This window comes from Marmota marmota, unplaced genomic scaffold (assembly GCF_001458135.2).
Source record: "Marmota marmota marmota unplaced genomic scaffold, marMar, whole genome shotgun sequence".
NCBI lineage: Eukaryota > Metazoa > Chordata > Mammalia > Rodentia > Sciuridae > Marmota > Marmota marmota.
In genome coordinates, this window is record NW_025999905.1 from 8,320,060 (window position 1) to 8,331,575 (window position 11,516).

The window sequence follows — 11,516 nt, forward strand, 5'->3', positions numbered from 1 at the left end:
CTAATATGGATAACTACTTGCCAAAAAGATCAACTTTCCTTTCAGTACTCTAAGCAGTCGTATTCCAGTTTGTCTGTTTCATTCTTAAATGTCAAAGTCTTCATAATTAATTGCTCTTTTATTTATAGCCACTCTCTCTAAACATGAAGCTACCCTTGAATGCTAGATTACTCATTGTTTCTTGTGTCTCAATAGCTAATTCCTTTTTATTTCTGGAGAGCATTCCCTTGTATTGCAGCAATCCATCTGCTGATGGACATTTGGGTTGTTTCCAGTTTGGGGCCACTACAAGTAAAAATCCTTTGTATTTAGGTACAATTCCTTGTATGGATATATAATCTCACTTCTCTTAACTGTATACCAAGGAGTGGGATGCTCAGATCATAAGAAAACATGTTTTTCACTTTTTTAAGAAATAGCTAAACTGTTTTCCAAAGTTATTGTGCCATTTTACATTCCAATGAGCACGGTATGAGGAATGATCAATGACTAAGTTGACCCTTTGGTTGATGTTCTAAGCTCTTCCTTTGTTGAGAGAAAGTTTGCAATTGGCGATGAATCTTTGGAGCTAAAGATTGTGTGATGAAGAATTCCTCCAGGGGAGGAGGCAAAGTGGTTTTCTCTTGTCCTGAAAGTAAGGTCCTGAAACCCATTAAGCTCATGGATCCAGGAAAAATTAAATGTATCAGAGGAATAGCATACTCCGTACATTTATCACCTCAGATGGAACACTAGATTGCAGATTCTGCAAGAAGCATCTTCAACAAGTTCATGCCCAACATCTATATTTACACAGACCACAGGAAAGGAGTCACCTCTGGGATATCTCCAGGCTTTGGGTTGTCACTGGTTGCTGAGACCACCAATGGCAACTTCCTCAGTGCTGAACTAGACTCCAACCCAACCATGCCAGGATGTTACTCAAAGAAATCTACAGGGGTGGATTGTAAACTAGACTAACCAAACTCTGGAACTACTGCTCATGACCCTTGGACTACAGGAAGATTTCAGAGCCCTACTAGGACCACTCTCTCCTTACACAACAGAATTTTTGTAGCACTTTAAGAGATGTTTCCAGATTATATTTAAAATTGAAACCAAACCACATGGTGAAGAACTCAAGGATGGGGATAAAATGCTGATGACCCTTGTAGGCACTGCCTTCTCCAACCTTAGCAAGAACCTCAAGTGATGCTGTCAATTGTTTCATGTTTTCACAAATACTGATACAGTCTCTTTGATTTCAGTCATCCTAATAGGTGTATGGTAGTGTCTTACTGCAAATCTTAGTTTCTCTAATACTGATCATGTTTTTGTATAATTATTCACTATTTGTAATATTTTGTGAGGTGTCTAGTCAAGTCTGTGGTTGATTCTTTATTCTATTTGTAATTGACTTTGTTTGATATGTATGTTGTGAAGTTTCTTCTAGGTTGGAACTTGCCTTTTTACTTTCTTAACTGTGGTTTTAGAGGAGCAAAAGACTAAAAATACAGGATTATATCTTGAGTTAGATGTTACCTTTTCTAAAGGAAGGAACTGTCTACCCAGTTATATCACATTCCATTCCTTTGGGACTAAGATATAGGCATTCTTTTTTTTTTTAATAAAGAGATAGAGAGAGAATTTTTTTAATATTTATTTTTTAGTTTTCGGCAGACACAACATCTTTGTTTGTATGTGGTGCTGAGGATCGAACTCGGGCCGCACGCATGCCAGGCAAGCACGCTACCGCTTGAGCCACATCCCCAGACCAGATATAGGCATTCTTAAGGCAAGAACAGTTGAAAACCAGAGGCACTCATAACATCCACCACCAAAATAACAATACACATCTCCTGAATGCCTAGTTTGTTGTGCCCATCAATGTGGTTGGCTTCTCTGAAAAGGAGTCACTGAGACAGAGATCTTCCAACTCCAAAGTTATACAACTTTCATCTCCACCAAATGCAGTACATTTCTGATAATGTTTCATGATTTCAAAAAGCAGTCAATGAAATAATGTATATTTCTAAACACCCACTTTGGTGAATCTGGCTCTTTTAAATATTGTAATACTGAGACATAAAATAGAACTGAGCAGGTAATGATTTTTTAAATTAATTAATTAATTAATTTTACAGTAAAATGCATTTTGACATTTTATACACAAATGAGCACAAATTCTCATCTCTTTGACTATATATAGTGCAGAGTCATTCCAGTGGTATAATCATACATGTATATAGGATATCTCATTCTACCATCTTTCTCATCCCCAAAACCTAACTCCTTCCCTCACCCCCCTCCACACAAACCAAAGTTTTTTCATTCTTTGCAGGTGATGATTTAAATATCCAGGATCAAATCTCCTTTTATTCATCCCAGTTTTCAGAAGTTGGTTGAGTCAAGGATACAGTCTTCCATAAGATAACTAATACAAGTTGTTCATTTTTGCTTAATTTTTCTTAGTGGGTACCAATATATACTCTTATATTAAAGCAAACAGAGTATCAAAGTCTACTGTGAGGAAAATATACATTATTGGGGTAAAATGAAGTTTCTAGAAAATTCCATTTTTATGATGACTTATTTCGATTATATGCTCATGGCCAAGGATGTTTTTCAATAACATTTGTCATTTGTTCACTCTGAAAAAATATTGTGTTTTAAGCCACTAAGAGATGATGTGCTAGTCTTTAATAGTAGTTAAAATTTACACATACTTAAGGTAAACTCTGGCTACAATATAATCACTTAAACATTTCAAACTAGTGGACTAAAATAAAATAATTTCCAAAATTCAAACCAAAAGAAGCTAGGAAACATATATATATACATATATATGTATATATATACACATACATACACACATATGTATACACACACACACACATCCACATAGCTATATGTGTATACCTATATATGGAAAATATCACAAGCAAAGAGGGAAATATAGATTCAAACACAAACATGTGATTAATATCAGTAAAAACTAATCCAGTAAAATTTAATGGAATTAAATTCCCTGTAAAAGGCAAACATTTCTCTGACTGAATTTATCAACAATGGCAACAACTCCATGCTTGTCAAAGACGTGTAAAAATAGTTAAAAGTAAAAATTAAATAGTTAAAAATAAAGAACAAAAGTAAGAAAAGCGGAAAACAAGTCAAAATATTTGAAAAAACTACTCTAATGATATTGATATCAAAGTGTATTCTAAGGCGCAGACATTAGTAGAGATTTAAAAAAACTTCATAGTGATCAGAATGATATAACATAATAAATAATCATATGCTTTCACAGAAATACAAGGAAAAATAGAAAAACAAATATGGAATATTTTATAAATTTTGACCACCACCACAACAATACACATTTCCTGGGCTGCAAAGCAATAATCGACAATAATATAAAACCCAATGTGAAAAAAATCTAGAAAAATATGAAAACAGTAAATTATTCCAGCCAGGAGGAGATTATTCCAGTAATGCTAGGTTGGCTCAATTAACAATAATGGGATAAAGAAAAAAATTATATTATTTTGATTTTACACGCATAAAAAGAAATTATTGAACACATATGAGCTTTCATTATTTATTTTTAAGAATCTTTATATGGGGTAGAGAGAGAAGAGGGGAGGGGAGGGGAGGGGAGGGGGGATAGTAGAGGATAGGAAAGGCAGCAGAATACAACAGACACTAGTATGGCAATATGTAAATCAGTGGATGTGTAACCGATGTGATTCTGCAATCTGTATACGGGGTAAAAATGGGAGTTCATAACCCACTTGAATCAAAGTGTGAAATATGATATGTCAAGAACTATGTAATGTTTTGAACAACCAACAATAAAAATTAAGAAAAAAGAATCTTTATAAAACTTTCTTTAAAATTTCATTCTGTAGTAAAGTATCTACAAAATCCACAACAAAATACAAAATTATAAAATAGTGAAAGCTTCCCCTTGATATCCCATTATCAGCACTGATTTTGAATATTTCACTGGATACCCAAACAATTATAGTAAAACAAGAAAGGAAATAAAATGTCACACTTCACAGTCAGAAAATCAAAAATAATCTACATCTAATTATTAGTTAAGAAAATGAGTAAAGCAATGTTGTTGGATACAAGGTTAGCCAGGGTTCTCCAGAGAATCCTGAGAGTGAGAGATTAATGAAATGACTGGTACCGATTGTAGGGATCAGCAAGATTGAAATCTGCAAGATGAGCCAGCAGGCTGAAAATTCAAGTGAGAGTTGACACTGCAAGCCAGTAGACAAAGAGCTCAGGCAGGATTTCTGTATTACAATCTTGAGGCAGAACAGCTTCTTCCGGAAACCTATCTTTGCTCTTGAGACTCAGGATTGGATATGGTTGGATACAGCCTTCCCATGTTGTGGAAGTAATTTGCTTTATTCAATTTCTAATGATTGATCAGAGAATTGCTCTTAATAAAGAGCTTTACAACATCATGACTGGTGTTTCACAACCAGTTGGGAACTACAGCCTAGCCAAGTTGACAAATAAAATTAAACATCACAGTCCACCCCTTGTCAATGTAGAATCCACATACATCTCCTTATAAAATATTTAATTTATAAAGGCAATAAGGAAGTCATACTTTCTCCTAATAAGAAACAACTATCTTGCATACAACTGAAAGTACACTAATACTTTCACCAGAGGAGGATGCAAAGTTCATGAGTTGTGATCACACTTCCCTTCATTATCCTGTCACTTATATACTGAGATGTAAAGTTAACAAAACTTATAAACTATGATATGAAGTAAATGCATTTCATGTTATATAATAAGGGAAATTAGAGAAAATAAAAAATACTATACACATGCAAAAATATTCAGGACAAAATAGGGAATAAATATAACAATTACAATGCTAATTTTTGTAACTAGTCACATGGTCATATCTATATTTATAACTACTTTGCACTTTATCTTTTTGCACTAAAAATCACCTTAGCTGGTCATAATTTCTTTACATGGTGCAGTGACCCAAACTTTTTTCCTGAAGAGTATAGGCCTTCAGTTGTTCTGCCTGAATTATTGTGTTTTTCCATTGACTTTAATCAAAGGGCATGCTAGTACTAAGAGATGCCCTAAGTGGTCTCCTGTATTTCAGACATATTCTTCCTTACCTATAATAGCAGTCCAATTTCTTCTCAGGATCATTTACCATAACCCAAATAGAATTTTCTTTGCTTATTGATTCAGAGGGACAAGGAGCCCAAAGTCACCAGGTGGCAGTCTTAATGTCCAGTTCAATGGAATCATGTATATCTCCTGGTATAAGCTTAATTCTCTTGGGATGTCATCTATAGACCAACAGAATATAAGGTCATGGGGACAGGAAGGAAAATTTTGCACATGAATCACTAAAGATAACAGCTAGTGATATCAGTTCCATTTCTACACTCTGTATTCCTTAGATCCATGAATCCTCCCTATGATTAAAAGAGCACCATTTTGGGCACTGATTAAGTGCATAGACAGCCTCCAGGAAACCTTGCACTTGTCTTGTAAGTTTATTGTCACCTTGCTGGCACTATTACTGAGTCTTCTAAGGCCATTCCACATGCCTCTCACCATATTAAAAAAATCATTAATTCTAAATTATCAGTCTAAATGTAAAACACTCAAGTTGTTTTTTGTTTTTGTTTTTGTTTGGTTTTTGTTTGTTGGTTGGTTGGTACCAGGAATTGAACCCAGAGGCACTTAAACATTGAGCCACAAACCCAGCCTTTTTATTTTTTATTTTGAGACAGGTCTCACTAAGTTACTTAGAGCCTCGCTAAATTGCTGAGGCTGCCTTTGAACTTGTGATCCTCCTGCCTCAGCCTCCTGAGTCACTTGCATTACAGGCATTCACCACCATGTGAGGGTAATACTCAAATTTTAAAAGACAATATAGTGAAACATTTTTATGAACATAGTTTAGGAAAAGATTATTTAAGAGCACAATAAAAACCCTACTAAGAAAGACTAAGAACGTGAACTTGCATTAAAAAAATAAATTGTTCATCACAATACTATTCAGAGAATTAAAATAATAATTTAGTAAGAGAATATATGCTACTCTTAAATGAGGCAAAAAGCTACAGAAAGGAATATATAAAGAAGACCTGTAATCCAAAAATAAGCCATTCAATAGGCAAATGACTTAAAAACAGGAACAAGATTTTTCATAATACTTTAAATAAACTACAAGAATACCAAATACCTTTCACAGTAGAATGAACAAGATGTAGTATACGCATGTAATGAAATTAAACATTAAAATAAGAAAAGTGTATCTGAATAGAACAATGAAAGTTGATTGCACGAAGTATAATATTAAATTCAACGCTTTGATCCCATTAACAAATGTTCATAAAATAATCAACATGATTATTTGATATTTAATTTAGGATTTGTTAGGGAAGGGATGAAAAAGAGAGTTTTGGAAGAAGATATTTTAAACACCCATAATTAAGAAAGTATTTTAGAATATGAAGATGAATTAACTTTTGATCAACGGAACAAAATGGACAAGAAATATGAACAAGCATGAAATAAGAAATATGAAATTTAGGTGGCTCAAAATCATATGAAAACATGCTTAGTGTATTTCCAATCCGGGAAATGCAAATTTTAAAACAAGATCCCATTTTATGGCTACCTTTCAAAGAAGCAGCTTTTATTCTTAGCATCATATGTCGGCAGGCATGTAAGGAAGGAAAACTACCAGAGACAACATGATTCATCACTTTATGCATTTCAGTGAAGTTTAACTTGCTAAAACTCTCTGGTTAGATAAAAAATACCTTAGGAAAATCTTCACATATATAGCAATGATTATAACAGCAATAAATGGAAACAACGTGTCTTTCTAATAGGAGAGGGGATAGGTAATGGTACATTCTTATAATGGAATACGTTCACAGTTTTAAAATATAAGTGTATATGTATGTGTTCTTAGCTCATTCTTTAATATCTGTTTTTTTCTTACTATTTTATACATATTCTAGCTGGATGCGGTGGCACATGCCTGCAATTCCAACACCTTGGGAGGCTGAGACAGGAGAATTGCAAGTTCAAAGCCAGCCTCAGCAACTGCAAGGTGCAAGGCACTAAGCAACTCAGTGAGACCCGTTCTCTAAATAAAATACAAAGCTCAGTGGTCGAGTACCCCTGATTTCAATCCCTGATACTAAAAATAAAACTATTTTTTACATATTCTATTATATATGTACATATTTTTATATATTTATTTTAGTTAGGTATATATGACAGCAAAATGCATTTTGATTTATTGTACACAATTGCAGCACAATTTTTCATTTCTCTGGTTGTCCATGATGTAGTGTCACACCATATATGCAGTCATATATGTACCTAGAGTAATGATATTCATCTCATTCCACCATGTTTCCTGCCTCCATGCCCCCTCCGCTGCCTTCCCTCCATTTTCCCATGTCCACACCCCATTATAGATCAGCAACCACTTACCAGAGAGAACATTCAACATTTGATTTTGGGGGATTGGCTTACTTCACTTAGCATGATATTCCCCAACTCCATCCATTCATTTACAAATGCCATAATTTTATTCTCTTTTATTGCTGAGTAATATTCCATTGTGTATATATACCATGTTTTCTTTATCCATTAATCTGTAGAAGGGTACCTATGTGGATTCCATAGCTTAGCTATTGTGAATTGAGCTGTTATAAACTTTAATTTGCCTGTGTCCCTGTAGTATGCTGATTTTAAGTCCTTTGGGTATAGACCAAGGAGTGGGATAGCTAGGTCAAATGATAGTTCCATTCCAATTTTTCTAAGGAATCTCCATACTGCTTTCCAGATTGGTTGCACCAATTTGCAGTCCCACTAGCAATTTATGAATGCGCCTTTTCCCCCACATTCTCACCAACACTTATTGTTGTTTGTATTCTTGATAACTGACATACTGACTGGCATGAGATGAAATCTTAGCATAGTTTTCATTTGCATTTCTCTAATTACTAGAGATGTTGAAATTTTTTTCATATATTTGTTGATCAATTGTACATGTACATATGTCTGTGTGTATATAAATATATACATGTACGTGTATATGCATTTATATATATGTACATGTATATTCATATGTACTTTCCTACAAATATAGACATACATAAATAACTATATAAAGTGTGTGTATATATATGTATTGTATCAGGGTATCTTGAAAATAGTAAGAGGTAAAACACAAATGAAGAAATATGAATAGTCAACAAATATATGAAAAAAATATTCAACATTTCTAGTAATTAGAGAAATGCTAATCAAAACTACTCTAAGATTTCATTTCACACTAGTCAGAATGTCAATTATAAAAAATATAAGTAATAATAAATGTTGGTGAGGATGTAGGTGAAAAATGTTCATATAAATTGCTGGTGAGTGAAGAATGTTCACATAAACTGCAAATTTGTGCAATCAGTATAGAAAGCAGTATAGAGATTTCTTAGAACATTTAGAATGGAACCACCATTTGACCCAATTATCCCACTTCTTGGTATACACCCAAAGAACATAAAATAAGCATACTACAGAGATGCAGTCACATCAATGTTTATAGCAGCTCAATTCACAATAGCTAAGCTATGAACCCACCTAAGTGCCCTTCAACAATGGATGGATAAAGAAAACATGGTATACATACACAATGAAATATCACTCAGCCATAAAGAATGAAATTATGGCATATGCTAGCAAATGGATGGAACTGGAGACTATCATGCTAAGTGAAACAAGCCAATGCCAAAATACTAAAGGCCGAATGTTGAAACTAACCCACAATAAGGTGTGGAGAGGAAGAATAAAAGTTCAGTAGATTAGACAAAAGGGAATGAAGGGAAGGGAAGGAGAATGAATTGGTCATAATTTTGCTATGTTCATATATGAATATATGACCAGTGAAACTCCACATCAAATACAACCAGAAGAATGGGATCCTAATTGGAATAAGTTATACTCCATGTATGTATTATAATTCAAAATACAATGTACTATCACTTATATCTAAAAAGAACAAATAAAAAGTGAGTTATAAATATATTAATATATTTTCAAGATTTTCTGATATGTATACCAGGAACTCTATTCTAATATATTTCTGTATTATATTTTCAACATATATACACATAAGATACATATGTCTACATACACAATGTTTATAGATGTATATGATATATGTAATGTATGTGCATATGTGTATATATAAATTCACACACACACACACACACACACACTCACATATATACTATTAGGAGATCTCAAAAAAATGTAAAATAAAGAATAAGTTATGAATTATTGTACTAATTCAGAACATACTGAAGCATATAATATAGTACTAAATATTATTTACATATACATAAATAAATAATAATATTCTTATTCTAAATAATAAAGTAATAAACCTGGAAAGAAAAGATAAAAAAATGTAAGGATGGATGTTTAATGTGATTGGAGAGAAGTATAAAGGGGTCTTCAAATTTAAACTTCTCCTTTCTTAAAAAGAAAAATAAATTCATTGTAAATATGACAAAACACCACATTTGTCAAATTAGGCCCAAAATTCAATGTTATGGACAGAATTGTGTCCCCTAAAATTTGCAGTGATTATTGTATTAGTCTGAATATAATCCTTAAATTTTAAAAAATCCTTCTTTTCTTTAATTCATTGCCATAAATAGCAACATCATGTTGACCAAAGAGTACACCTAAACAGAATATTACCATTTTAAAAAGGAAATAAAGGTATTATTCAAAATTAAGTCACTATATGACTATTGATATTATCAAATCCTTGCAAGCCAGAACTAGAAGAGTATCTCTAGTACTTAACCCAGAGCCTGTCATTTATCAGTGCTTGAGGTTTGTTACATAAAATGAGTACATAAATTAAACAGAAATTATAAAGTTACCTGGGGAAGAAACTCCACAAACCAACATTCTTCTGAAATCCCATAATAAAGACACAAAACTACAACAACAATAACATTTCTTTTCAGGTGTTTATTGTCTAGAAATACGTTTTCCAACTTCTAATGCTGCTCTGAGTACCTACAGACCTCTTGGTCTAATAATCTCTTAATTTCCTCTTTATACAAATTATTAATTCCTCTCTATCCATAATTAAGCTCATCTTTTGCTCTATTTATGGTCTCCCTTCTAGGAGAGATAATCTTCCTTTTCTAGACCAAATCTCTGATCTTTCTGTACTAAACAAAGGCATATGACAGCTTTCTTCCTTGCCTCTTCTGAGCTGATATTACTCAAATGGAGATCACTCCTATTTTCTAGCAGTCCCAAGAGAAGTACTTCAGCTTCTTCAGGAAAAAAAAATGATTGCTATTGGCTTATGATTCTCCATTTTAATTGATATATTAATAAACTACCATTGTTGGTAACTATATGTAGATTATGGGCCTAAATAGAATTTCTAGAAATAAAGATTTCAGGAAAAATGTGAAAAGGAAAGTGTGCCTCCAAGGGGAAAAAAATGTATAATCCCTTTAACTTTTTTAAACATCATATATGTTCCTACTTCCCCTAACTTTCCAAGCGTGTTAATTCAAATTGGTCTCCTAAGTATTCCCTCCTGTTGGTAGCATTTGGCTATATAATAAAATGAGCAGCTGCCTCTGAGCATTTGCTAATGCTTCCTTCCTCCAGAGGAGATTAGTACAAATTTAAGTTAGTACAAATTTAAGTGTTAAGCCCCACCTGAGGCATGATGGCCTCTGTTGGGTTTTGGCAAGTTCAGATAATTGCTACAAAAATAATTTGCTCTTATTTGTATAATATGGAGCTCTAGTAACAGTATTTGAGCTGTATTATTAACCTACTTTACAATAAATGTTGTTTATTTATGGCCTTGGACATGTGGTATCTATTAAGTAACATCTCCAAGAATGAGAGCTACTTACTTATTAAGTGGAAACTGAAATGTCAAAAATAATTTGGCAGAATGTAAAAGTATATGGCAAATGTTGACAGTCTTTCTGAAATTATCAAAAATGCAGATTACTTAGGCGTTAATAAAAAGAAATAATAATAGTATTTCTGGGACCACTTATGGAAAGATTTTAACATCACTTCACATAGCATGACATATGCAAAATTTCCCAGTGCAGTTAAAATTTCAATTATGGCACAATACAAATTTTATAGACATTTAGGAGTATTGAAAAAATTAAAATAGGTAGCGAATGATTTATAAAGCATAGACATTGATTCCCTGAGACCTTCTAAATTTATGATGAATTAACATATATATATATATGAAGAAAAATAGCACTTTTATGGATTTTTTGTTTTTAATTTTTAACACTATGACTCCTTCATCTTTAAAAATCATTTGAGACAGTCTAACTTTAGGGACCATAATGCAAAACATGTTAATTTTTTTTTATGTAAATAATCAGAAATCATTGGGTGAAGGAAAGTCTCAAATACATTGGCCTGAGGTTAAAAGTGGTATTTCA

The 11,516-nt window shown here is 32.9% G+C and overlaps 1 pseudogene; it reads left to right on the plus strand.

The window, feature by feature from the left end:
• The first annotated feature begins 478 nt into the window (after positions 1-478).
• Positions 479-1,192, plus strand: LOC125615507 (annotated as a pseudogene).
• The last annotated feature ends 10,324 nt before the right edge of the window (positions 1,193-11,516 follow it).